This window comes from Ursus americanus, chromosome 17 (genome assembly GCF_024610735.1).
Source record: "Ursus americanus isolate L20-20 chromosome 17, mUrsAme1.1.p, whole genome shotgun sequence".
In the NCBI taxonomy this organism is placed as follows: Eukaryota; Metazoa; Chordata; class Mammalia; order Carnivora; family Ursidae; genus Ursus; species Ursus americanus.
The window spans coordinates 22687201-22700087 of record NC_142143.1 but is presented as its reverse complement, the minus strand read 5'-3'; the positions used below and the strand labels follow the sequence as shown (position 1 = coordinate 22700087).

Below are 12887 nucleotides of genomic sequence, written 5' to 3'. Positions count from 1 at the left end.
GATGATAAACCCCTTATTAAGGCTTGACTGTGTGCTCAGCACTGAGCTCTGTTCTTCATTCATATTTTCATATTTCATCCTCACAACAGCTCCATGAAGTAAATGTCACTCTTACGCCAGGAACACTGAGACTTAGGAAATATAAATAACTGAGCAGTCAGTATAATGGGAATTTTAACCTACGTCTGTTTGAGCCCAAAGTCTGAATTCAAAGCAAGTAATTCTTACATTTCTTGGTTTCAGGATGGCTTTACATTTTTGAAAATTTATTAAGGACTTCCAAAAGCTTTTGTTTGTGTGTGCATAGCTATCGATATTTGTTGCATTAGAAATTTGCACAGTGAAAAATCTAAAACACAAGAATACACGAGCAAACACTCCATTAGCCCTTAGGGCGATGATGTCCTCACATTGTTTAGCCTGTGGAAGACTCCACTGTACACTCAGAAGAGAATGAGACTAAATGAGACAAGTAACATCTTAGTATAATGTGAAAATAATTTTGAGTGTGTGGACCCCCTGAAGGAATTAAGAAACTTAGAGGTCCCAAAATGGTACTCAGGGAACTATGTCAACTTTCCCGTTCTCCACTCTAGGCTAACATGCCTTGCAAGTGCAATGTGATGCCCAGACAGACGTAGCTTCTACAAATCAGACAGAGGTCTCCACTTATCAATCACCCTTATCTCCATAGTGAGGAATTCAACCCCTCTGTCCCTTTTGAATATGCGACTTACTGTTTGAGGAGAAAAAAATAAAGACTAATTAGTAAAGTTCTATACAAAGGAAAGGTTGTTAGTGTTATTCCTGATTTCTGGGTAACTTTTTCTCGCTCCCTCTTTACTTAGAGTCCTGAAATCCAAGTGTTATCTGATAACTTTTCACCATCACATTTCATCCAAAGAGATGCTGTTGGAAGCAGTTCATTTCTACCTACAAGAAATATTTTTCCAGTGCCTACTCTGTTTGTTTATAGTAAGGAACGTAACCCAGTCCTCGTGCTCAAGAAACATAGAGTCTGATGAGGAAGGATAGACAAATCCAAAGGTAATTTATAAAAACAATGTGATAAGCTAAGAATACAGGAGTATAAAGTAGCAACACCTAATTCATCTTCTAGAGATCAGAGAAATTAAGAAATACAGTAGTAATTTTACTGCTGTGTTTCAAAGGGCCCATTTTTAAATTTAACTCCATTATCCCAACTTGATGTCACTTTCAACATTGACTTCTGGTTTTCTCCCCTCTATTTAAATGTTGAAGATTTTCTCTTTTTATATTCAGACACATCGCTTTGCATTTTCAAAGTCAAGTCTCATTGTTATTCCTTCTCTGGGTCCTTTTGTATCATTTTTTCTGATATCCCTGGTATTCATAATATCTCCCAAATGAGTACCATCTGTGAATTTCATCAGTGTGCTGTCTGTTCCCTATTCTGGCTTGTGAATGAAGATATTAAATAAGAACAGACATTGTAGGGCAGCTGCTTCCTGCAGCCCCCACCAGGAGTCCTCTCAACGTTTATGACACCTTCTCACTGACATTCATTACATTTTGTTGATGGTCCTTCAGGTAGCTCGAATCCCAAGTGAGACGGATACTATTCAAGTGAATATAAAGTTTTCTGATTAAAATTTGAGGGAAGATGTGGCATACTTTCTGCTAAATTCTGAATTCTGGGAAGCAGTTACCTAACTTCCTCCCCTGTCTACCTCTGGCCCAAAATGAGCCCAGTATTTTCTGACAAAGTAGTCTCCACATGCAGATTTTTCAGTTTATGTCAGTGTGCGGGATGATAAAATGGAAATGTGTCCCGTTTTAATGTGAGGCAAGAAGCTTTGATGTGGAACGTGCAAGAGAATGATCAAAAATCAGTGAAATCTTAACCCAGTACCCCAAGTTGGGTATCAAGTGTTGGGTTATAGGAGATTAGAGAGGGATTTTTAGAGTCAGTTGGTATACTGTTAAGTCCCATCCATTCACTAAGGTGTAAGAAGGGTATTTCCCCCTTTACCTCAAGCCAACAGAGAGAGAGTTTAAGATGGTTCAGAGAGTTCGATAACTATGCTCTGAGTTTGGGGGATATTGCATACTGGGATCTCTCACCCACAGCAACATCTGAAGGCAAGAAGGAACGAGACTGGTAGGCAACCCGCTCTCCTACAATTAATCTGCGTAAAAAACATGGGACCATGTACGTTATATGCATAAGAGAAATCCACTTGGGCTCATTGCTGTCTTGTCTAAAACTGGCAAGTAGAAATTTTGCAGAAAGAAACTAAAGGGACGACTCAATTTCTACTGATGATAAATGAGATGTAAGCATTCAACTAGAACTGCAATGAACATCTAAGTCAGTGGGACTACTGGGTGGGAATGGTGTAATTTGGAAAAGCTCATGTGTATCAGTTAGCTTTTGCTGCATAAGAAAAGACCCCAAAATTTAGTGGCTTAAAACAACCATTTACTTAGCTCATGATTCTTTTGGTTACCAATTTAGGTGGAGGCTCAGCTAGACAGTCTTCCTAATTTAGGCTGATTCACTCAAGTGTCTGTGGCTAGATGCGGGTCGGTTGGGAGCTTACTAATCTAATGTAGCCTCCACTGAGACAGCTAATCTTTGCTCCACCTGGTCTTTCATCCTCTAGAAGGCTGTTTTAGTGGCATCAAAGCAGGTTTCCAAAAGAGAGTGCAGGACTGCTTAAGGTCTAGGCTTGTAACTGGTATATCTTTAATTCTTTCAGATTCTTTTGGTCGTGGCAAGTGACAAGGCCAACCCAGATTTAATGGGTAGAGAAATTACCTCCGGCTCTGGCCAGAAGAGTGAAGTCCTTCCCTTCATCTTCCTGTGTGTCACACAAACGTGAACTTGGAAGTGCAAGTCATCTAATGACCAGGAGGTTATAAGCATGCTGAGAAAGGCCTCATCCTAAGGGTAAAGAGAGGGAAGATGGGGGAAAAGAAAGGATCCTTAATGACATCACTGAGCTACCAACATGCCCTTTCCTGCCTACTCCTGTATTTTTATTGCATTTTAAGACAAATAAACCCCTTTCCTGTTTAGGATACTGTTTGTTGACGTTTCTGTGACTTTCAGGCAAACACATTCCTGACTGATACAATAACAAAGTTTTATATAAGATGAGCTAAACTGAGCTGCACAACTAAAGAGGGATCAAATTAAGGGAAGAGTCATAAAAAATGGATTAAGAGTTATGTGAGAAAATATCAAAGCAACTAGAAATTTCCTGGTCAGAGACAAAAATACAGAACTTGGAGAGAGTTTAGCAAAATTGCATGAATGGTTAAAATGTAAAAGATTATGAATAAGCTAGTCTTTTTTTTATAGAAGGAACAAAACAGAAACCAAGATCACTCTGTAAGATAGTTAGATCTGTGAATTCATCTTTGAGAGCAATGTAAACACTAGAATTCTGTTTAAGCATGGCTTTAGATCTCTTTTTCTAGACATCTTTGGGAATGGAAAATGTTTTTTATCTAGGATTAGATACAATTTTATCCCAAAGAAAAATAAATTAGGTAACCCCATTTTGGTGTTTTCATCCCTATATTTCTTAAATTCTTTGTTATACATGTAAGAAGTGGATAAATGTATAAAGCAAATCTGATTCCTCCCAGTAACTTGAGGTAGGCTTTTGAGAAGCAAAAGGCTATGCCCTAGAATGCTGTCTTGATAATTTATGCTTCTATTTTTCTCTGAGTCAGAACCTTGACTTCCTGACTCTCCATGTCTCACATTCAGTTTTGTTCAATAAAAGAAACTTTTTCTCCCAGATTTCATGGTGTTTTGATACCCATCCTTCATAATAGAAAAGTGGTTTATTTTACAACAAATAGTTGTGGAGCTTATAATTGTCATTTTAAGTCTCATTTAAACTTTGTTGTGCCAGACATCCATCATTTGCTTGAAGTTATCGTCACCATTTTCTTCATTTGCTCCAATTTCCATGTATCACCTAAGAGCTACCATAAGTTTAGAGTTGAAACTTCCAATAAAGACCATGCAGTTTTAGCTACTACAAGTAGTGTATTCATAACATAAGTGATTGTTTCAGTCCTTAGGATATTTTCTTCTTGTGTAACTTGTGGCATACCCAGAAATAAGTCTCAGTGAGATAGAATTCTATGTGGGGCCCATTTATCCTGCCTTATCCCAACTTGGCCACAAAAACCAGGACTATAACAGTTCTGTAACGTCCGCAGAGATCAGTTACCTGCCTGAAAGGTTTACAAAGACAACAGCAGAATTTGAGAATGTCTGAAATCTATAAGATAAAAAATGATGTATGTCTTGAAACATATTCCTTTATTCAAAATTGATGAATAAGATACTCTGGGTCCTGACAGCAAAATAGAATTTCTCCTTAATAAGGAACTAGAAGATCTATGGGAATGTTTCAATACCCCTTTGGATTTTTCTTGCAATCTGTTCCGTGCCATTCCTATCAGTTGATACCTTCAGAGAAATGTCTATAGCTTGCTGTAGGACCCTAATTACTAAGCATGACTTATCTCTAGTCTTTGATAATCACTTTTCTCATAGGATGGTCTCCAAATACTAAGTCATTATCAATAAATTTTTATGGAGGGCTTGGCTTCCCATATTTCTTAAACACTCAAGAAAATGCCGGCTGGTGCCAGGGGTAGATTTACTGTAAAGCTAATGAAGTGAAGCTTCAGAACACTTCAATTGCACAGCCCCTTCCAGGGCTCTGGGAGAGCCCCTGTAACTGTCTAACATTTGCATGACTAAGATAGTGCAACCACAATTGCTTAAGGCCACTCCAATCTCCACTTTGCCGTACTTCCCTTCAAGACAGGTAGTGTGGATGCCGCCGCAGGTATTTGGAGATCCAAGTAAGGGAGATTGAGTTGTTTATACATTAATTTGTGTTTAGTGGGATATATTTATGTGGCTCACGGTCTCTGCCGTAAATAATTAAAATGTTTCTGGCCTTCCTGAAGATGAAATGGCTTCCAGGCGCCCTCCTGCCCTTCAGGACTCCAATTCACTGAACTTCACTACAGCAGGGGGCAGGGCCGGAGGGCATGTCACAATCAGGCAGGAAGCACGTGGGGCCGGAGGAGACACAGGGTTTGAAACAGGTACAGGCAGAAGTTGGTCTGTGGAAAATCTTTCAGCCAGCAAACATGTAAAATTGAAAATGGAGGCGTTCTTTCTCACTGGTGTCTGGGCGGAACCAAAATCCTCTCCTGTAAGGAAGATATTCATAATACGGTATATGCAGTTACAAATGTACCAAACATTCACTTTTTTGAAGGTAATAGTGAGAAATAGAATTTATCAGCATTCCTGTGTTCGTAGGGCCCAAACCTGTATCGGTATTACAGATAGTAAGTACATCTGTAATGCTTACCTGTAAAAGAAACTTGACAAAATTGCTCAAATTTGTGAAATGTTACCAGTAATTGGTGTTAAAGGTAAAAGAAATTATTCTAAATTATTGATAATAAAAAATATTAATAATGCTAGAAAACTAATTATTTTCTATTTTCTCTAGGAAGGATTATATGTCAAAATTATTGTCATATGAAGAAGACATCGGAGAATATGCAGCCAGAAGTAATATAGAGATATGTCAGGCAGCTAATTAATAAAAAACATTGTTATTATTGCAATGTTTGTGGTATTTGGCAGCTGTCAAAAGCTTATCATTTATTACGATTTCTATTCTTGTTCTAAAATATTTATTCTAATAACTAAGTTGTCATTTATATTTTTGTGTTCTTTTTCTTAAAGTGGGCTCCCAAAATTGTAAAAGTTTCAGGTTTCCCAAAATTTCCCAAAATTTAAATTCAGACAGAGTGTCTCCCTCTCTTTGTGTGTATGTCTCTCTCTCTCTCTCACACACACACACACACACACACACACACACACACACACACACAGAGTTTAGTGAATTTGACCTGCATTTATGTTCTTTATGATACTGCTTTTTATTTGTTAACCTAGACTTCTTGATGTTGCAGAAGAGAAAGATAGCTTGAAGCTCGCTCTTTCCTCGGGAATAGTCACTTATTGGGGTGGGGATAGGTCTGAGCTGATAAAAGACTTTCCCATTGGGCTAGTCCATGAGCTTTCTTTTCTACCAAGTGGTCAGGATGTTGAACCGTGTCACACGCATGATCGTGTTGGTGACCTTTGCAGCAATCCCTTCTTGTATGTGGACAGCTTCATCATCTTCTTCTTCTTCCCTCTCCCCTCTCCCTTTTTCCCTCCCCCCACACTTCCTCCTCTTCCTTTGATAAGCCCTATACATTTAGATTTCATTGTGCCCCAAAGAAAGAGATAAGGAAAATAAACGCACCAAGAAGAGTACTTTCAGCCACTAAAAGGCCAACCTGCATTCCAGGTAGGGCTGTTCTTTTGTGTTATCAGAGGATGGCACAGGGCAAATAGCGGATATGGAGCCCCCGATTTAGACTAGGAGAATGTCGAGGCCAAATTGCAGGTAGTTGGCTAGGGTTGGAGGAACTTCTTTTACAAGGGAGGCATTCAGATAAACATATTTCCAAAAAGCCTAAGAACAGAGCCAGGAAGTTTGGAGACCTATCTGAAGTCTGAAGAAGAGGTTGGAAGTCAAGTGACTGGGGTGTGGAGCATGAGTCTGCTGGAAACACTCAGAGACGGGTTCAGTATAGGTCCTAGATCAAAACCGAATTGGAGAAAGTATCAGAGATACAAAACTAAAGTCGGGGGTAGTAACCCGTGAATGGCATCCAGGCCAAAGCCAGCAGCCAGCACCCCAACTGCTCCAAACCCAGTGTTCCTTCCTTTGAAGGACTGGACCTGGCTACTGCTGAGCTCTGACAGAGATAAGGGGCTTCACCTTCTGAGGAGTCGCATGGACTCTGAGAGACAGATTAGCTGCAGAGTTCATGAACTCCTCACAGAGCAATGACTCCAATTTCAAAGAGGCACAAGTATGAGTCTGGGTGCCACATTTGAAAGGAGGCAAAAGACTCGAGGTTTCAATTTGCAGTCCCTCCCATGACAAAGTCCTTCAACCCAATGATTCTCTCCACTAAACTAAAGGCAACATCTTCTCTTCACCTTGCAAGTTGTTGTTAAAATCATTCCTTGATGTTAGTGAGGTGAATTTTTATGAAATAACTTATTGTATTAATAGTGTTAGCCTGCTTTAGAGGTTTTTATATTCTTTTTTTTTTTTTCATTAAAGGAATGTGGCATGCACCCTAGACTTTACAGTTGCTATTATTAGGAAGAATAACGGCATCATTTAATTTTACTTTCACAGTTTATTATGTTTGTCCAACTGAGTGCTATTATGCCCCAGAATAATGGAGGATATTCATAACTCTCTCCAATCTCAAAATAAACCAAAGACTTAAAGTTTTCCCCAGGTACCTCTAGCCTTGAATTCAAATAGTATTCCTCCTCGCGCATTCCTCCATTTTGTTCTGTCAGACCTTCCAACTTTAAATACTGCTTCAAACCCCTGAGGGTTTTATAAGCTCAACCCCAGGCTGCATTTAAGCAGACTTCACTCATAATTAGTTAGTTGAATGTGTTTAACTATTACTCATTGTCCAAATAAATGCAAAATAAAGTACCTCTACTTAAGTGTACAAAATAGCCATCTACAAAATCGTAAGCAATAAAGTTATATAGTTGGTTTGCTCCATTTCTTTGGCTAAGATAAAAATAGAATGTTAGCTTCTTAATAACATTTTCTTATACTAAAGGAAGATATAGCACTTTTGATTGCCTATCAACTTTAATATTTGCTGATATGGGAAAGCACTAGTCTCTGCTAAATACGGAGAAGCCTTAACCTACTTTATTTGATTTTAACATCTTGCATTTTAAAATGCAGGATCACAGACTGTAGATTTTTATCATCTTCCCTTAGCCTTCTCTACAATAAAGGGAACACAGGGATTCTCTGGAAGGAGAAAAGATGCAGGACTCTTGAGGCCAATTTGATAGAAAGGATTACTTTAAATAAATTCTGAAGGGAGACACATGGTGACTTGTGCAGGGATAGACATGGAATTATCCGTGCCTCTCATTGCTTGCCTGTCAGATCCTGAGGGGCATGATGGGATTAATGGGAGAGAAGGTTGCGTTTGTCTTGTGGGGAAGAGCCTACTTCTATGTGTCAAATTTGGTGGCTGTTGATTGAGTATTCAACAGACATGGGTATCTGAGCAGACTGACCAAATCTAGACAAGAGAAGAGAAGGACAATGACATTGCTTTCAACAGACACAGCTGGGTGACGAGATGAAACAGGAAATGGTTTTGTAGCTATCAGTAACTTGAACAAGAGATTGCATAAGAAAACTCAACAGCAGATAATTCTGAGAGGAAGAGAGCTGTGGGAGGAAGGAGGTGTCTGGAGCAAGTATTGAGCATACGTGATCCTCAGGGTGTTACATAAATAGGTACCTGAGGGTGGGAGTTGATTAAGAAAGGAGTTGGAGTCCCTGCAATGATGCATGGTGGAAGAGCCAGAGAAATGTGGTTGAATAACAGATGTTACCTATTTCTATTACCCATCATAGCATGAAATGGGAGAACATGGTCCCAGAATTTTGGAAGAAATAATGGAATTTCAAACGCTGCTTCCATATAATTTGCAGAATCTGAAATACTGAGCATTAATCTGTTACTCTACTGTTAGAGTCTTTACATTTCTTCTGGTGTGCGTCTGAATGCTGATGGCATTCAAATGAAAATGTTATGGCCACTTGTCTTGGTTTGAGTTTTCCCCAAAACAGATCCCAGGATAAGGACCTCAGAGCATGTAACTCTTCAACCTCCTTCACTTAGATTAAATATCGCGAATGGATTGTTGGAGAAGTATATAGTGCAATAGTTATGGGCAAAAGCTCTTAAGCCAAACTACTAGGTTTGTAGTCTGAAGACATTTACTAATCATGTGGCCTTTAAGTAGTTACTTTTCTATGCCTTGATTCTCTTATCAAAAAAATATGTTGAAGCTACTAGGATCTAACTCCTAGAGTTGTTACAAATATAAAGTCAATTAATACAAATACTGTGATTAGAATAGGGCCAGATGAATCATTGAATACTACATCAAAAACTAATGATGTACTGTATGTTGGCTAACTGAACATAATAAATAAAGTAATTAATTAACTTAATTAAATTAAATAAAAGAATATGGCAAGATGCATGACAAGTACCCAATAAGCATTAACTCTCTTAATCATAGATTTCTTTTCACACAGCTTCAAAAATCCTTCTCAAAACAGTGTTTCCGGCAGCCACTGTCAATTAATCAGGGTTGACGCAGAGATGAAACCAATTTGTCTAGTCTCTGTCTTCCATAAAGTAAGAAGATGGCTCTATGTCCATATAAAGACTTGTGAAGTCGTAGAATCTCAGAGGAGAAAGGGACCATAAATATCAGCCACTCCAACGTCTAAACCACTCTGGAAACGTCTTCTATAATGGACCCTAGCACACAGGCATCTGAGCCTCTGCTGGCTATTCAGTGCTCATTAAATCATTCAATTTCAATTTTTAGACATTGTCTTAGCTCAGGGTGCCACAACAAAATACCATGATGCTTGGCTTCAACAACAGAAATTTGTTTTCTCATAGTTCTGGAAGCTGGGAAGTCCAAGATCAAGATGCTGGCCTATTCAGTTCCTGGTGAGAGCTCTCTTCCTAGGGAGCACACAGCTGCTTTCTCACTGTCTTCACGTGACCTTCTCTGGTGTACGCACAGGGAGAGAAAGGATTTCCCTCTTCTTCTTTAAAAGCCATCAGTTCTACAGGATCACCCCTATGATCTCATTTAGCCTTAATTACCCCTAAAAGCCTTATCTCCAAATACAGTCACACTGGGGGGTTAGGTCTTCAACGTATGAACTGGGGGTAGGAGAGCACAACTTGGTCCCTAGCAAACATTGTTATTTTTATTGAAGTAAATTTGGCCTCACTATAAGTCACAATTTTGTTACCAAGAGCAACAGAGACGAGATCTCTTTCTATAAGACAGATTTCTAAGAATTTAAAACATTGGAAGTGTCCTTCCTAGTTCTCAACTTTAGGCTTAATATCCCCATTTATTTTAATGATTTTTCATCCAGATTTCTCACCATCCCATGAGCACTACTCTATCCTTAGTTAATTTCTAGATTTAGAAAGGGTGTCTAAAATTGAAAACAATGTTCCAAATGTGATCTGATCAATACAAAATGCCCAGGAATTAGTATCTTTTCTGTTCTTGTAACCCTTCCTGCTTCCATACAAACTGAGATTGTGTTCACTGTGTCAGTCACTGGATTGCAGTTTATGGGCAAGTAGCTTACTCCTTGGTATTTTAGGTACTCGGGAAACATTGTTTGAACTGAACTGGAGCCCACTCTGATGGAGTTCTTTGTTACACTGAGTCTTATATTTTTCTGAATCATCTTCAGTCTAAAGAGTTAATAGAATACTGGAAACTGGACCATTCTGGAATTCTGATATTTTTGCATTTAGGATAGTAGTAGAGATCTGGGCCAGTATGTACAAAAATTGCAATGGACCAACAAAGAGAATGCCTGCACTGAAGAAAGACAGAGTTTTTTCCATCTCTTTCCACAATAGCATGGACATAGAGAGTGAACAGGGGGCCATGCGTCTGTTATGTGTCTTTAGTAATTGCTTTAACAAGTGACTTGCCATTTAAGCAATAAAGGACATTTACTAAGGGTTTAACATATGTCAGCTACTGTGCCAGGCACTTTCACATTATCTCGTTAATCCCTTCAACAGCCCTGTGAGGTAGGTCTTATTAGCCTCACTTTACAGAAAGTTATGGAGCTGGCCTGAGTTTACATGCTCAAGATCATTCTTGCTTTGGCTGCCAAATCCCAAGTGCCACCACACCTGAGCTAGTGAAACTGGGAGGTGCCAGGGGATACTGGAAACCACTGCTACTATATGTCATGTCTCCCTGGGACATTAATATTCCTGATGACAGGTATATTAATTTACGAGGGCTGCCGTAACAAGTAGCACAGACTGTGTGTGAAGCACTCGGAATAGTGCCCAGAACGTGATAAGTCCTGTGTGTGTTAACCATCGTTACATGATGGGATGGAGAAAGTAAAAATGCAAAATGCCCTTAATTTTAACATTAAAACATACCATAGAATTTTTTCACTCACAGAAGGCTCTTTCAAGAACAAATATCCATTGATGTTTCAATCCTCTTCTAATGGGACAGAGTCGAAGAAAATGTCCGAGAAGCAACTTCTGCAACCATCAACCATGCACTTCTTTTTTGTGCTGGACTGACTTTTTTTTTAGGATTTATTTATTTATTTATTTATTTATTTGAGAGAGAGAGCAAGCACAAGTGGGAGGGGCAGGGAGAAGGAGAGAGAATCTCAAGCAGACCCCGTGCTGAGCCCAGAGCCCAACGTGGGGCTCGATCTCATAACCTTGAGATCACAACCTGAGCCAAAACCAAGGGTAGATGCTTAACCATCTGCACCTCTCAGGTGCCCCCATGCTGGGCTGACTTCCAAGATGTCTCTCAATGATCCCTACCAACTGATATTCATGCCCAGTGAAATTCCCTCCCTGTGAAGGGAGGCTGGACCAAGTGACTCACTTCTAATGAATAAAATATGGCAAAAGTGTTGGAATGGCACTTCCAAAATTAGATTATAAAAATCTGTGACTTTTGTCTTGCTATCTCTTGTCTCTTCTCTCTTCTCTCTCTCTCCCTGGCTCTTTCTTGCCTGATTGCTCTGATGGGACAAGTTGCCATGTTTTGAGTTGCCCTGTGAATGGGCCCATTTAACAAGGAACTTGTTGGCACCCCAGTTGGCACCTCATCTGCAGCTTGCGAGGTACCCTGCAGCAGAAGATCCAGGTGAGCTGTGCCCATACTCCTGACCTATTGAAGCTATGAGAAAATAAATATCGTTGATTCAAGCCACTAACTTTTAGGGTAATTTTTTATGCAGCAATAGATCGCTAATAGGCTATTTTGAAAGTGGAGGATGTTGTGGTAGAAGATGGCCGATGGTGACTCAGGTGGAAAACAAGAGTCATGTGAGCACGACAGAAGGACCCAAAGAGTAGAGGGCAAGAAATGAGCTATCTTCAGAAGATCCCAACTATTTCCCCAGCATCACTCTGCTCAAGTAGTTTTTCCCCATCGGCATGTCTGGAATCAACCTTTAATTGGATAGCTTGCAATACCTTTGCTTCGGACTAGCTGTATTTCAAAGCACTTAAATTGCTCAACCTGCTCCAATACATTTACTTCTACTGTTTTCATCATTAATGAGGCATTCAGCTTTTATAATCTAGGAGACGACCTAAAAATCAGAGTTAATTTAATTTAAAATCCATATACTAGAGAAGAAAGCCCCTGCCTGCAGTATTGACGTCAAACTGCGGGCTTCTGGAAACTCGGGAGCAAAGACAAACACGACAGCATATGCCATGTTATTATTTCCAACAGGTGCCCATAGTCACACAGTCACAAAGTTCTACCGAAAGAGATTCTGAAAATTGGTCCCCAACTGATTTAATACTACTTGTCAGAAGCTTTTGTTTGATCAAGTGAGTGGCAAACCACTTCCTGGATTCATTATGAAGTCTTAGAAATCCCACTGAGCAGCTAAGACCAATATCAATGAGTCCTACATCCCGATATTTTGGAGAAAGTCATTCATGACTGAGATAATCAAAGAGCTTAGATTTATTAGCAGTGGTTCTTACAAAATATGTGTGTTTTTAACTGAATTTTACTGGCAAAATTATTTACTCCTACTACAGGAATAAGGCAGTGGCAAGCAATCCCTGGAGGCATCGATTTTATATGTAATTTTTTTAGTCCTCGAAGT

At 39.4% G+C, this 12887-nt stretch overlaps 1 long non-coding RNA gene across 2 annotated transcripts; it reads left to right on the top strand.

Annotated features, from left to right (window-relative positions):
* Nucleotides 1–711: 711 nt before the first annotated feature.
* On the top strand, nt 712–5631 carry LOC123780936 (uncharacterized). Of its 2 annotated transcripts, XR_006776546.2 has the most exons (3): nt 712–1047; nt 2745–2935; nt 5544–5631. It is a non-coding gene; the product is annotated as an uncharacterized LOC123780936 (long non-coding RNA). The 2 variants fall into 2 exon arrangements; XR_015727229.1 differs by lacking the exon at nt 5544–5631 and having other exon boundaries at nt 2745–3066.
* The last annotated feature ends 7256 nt before the right edge of the window (nt 5632–12887 follow it).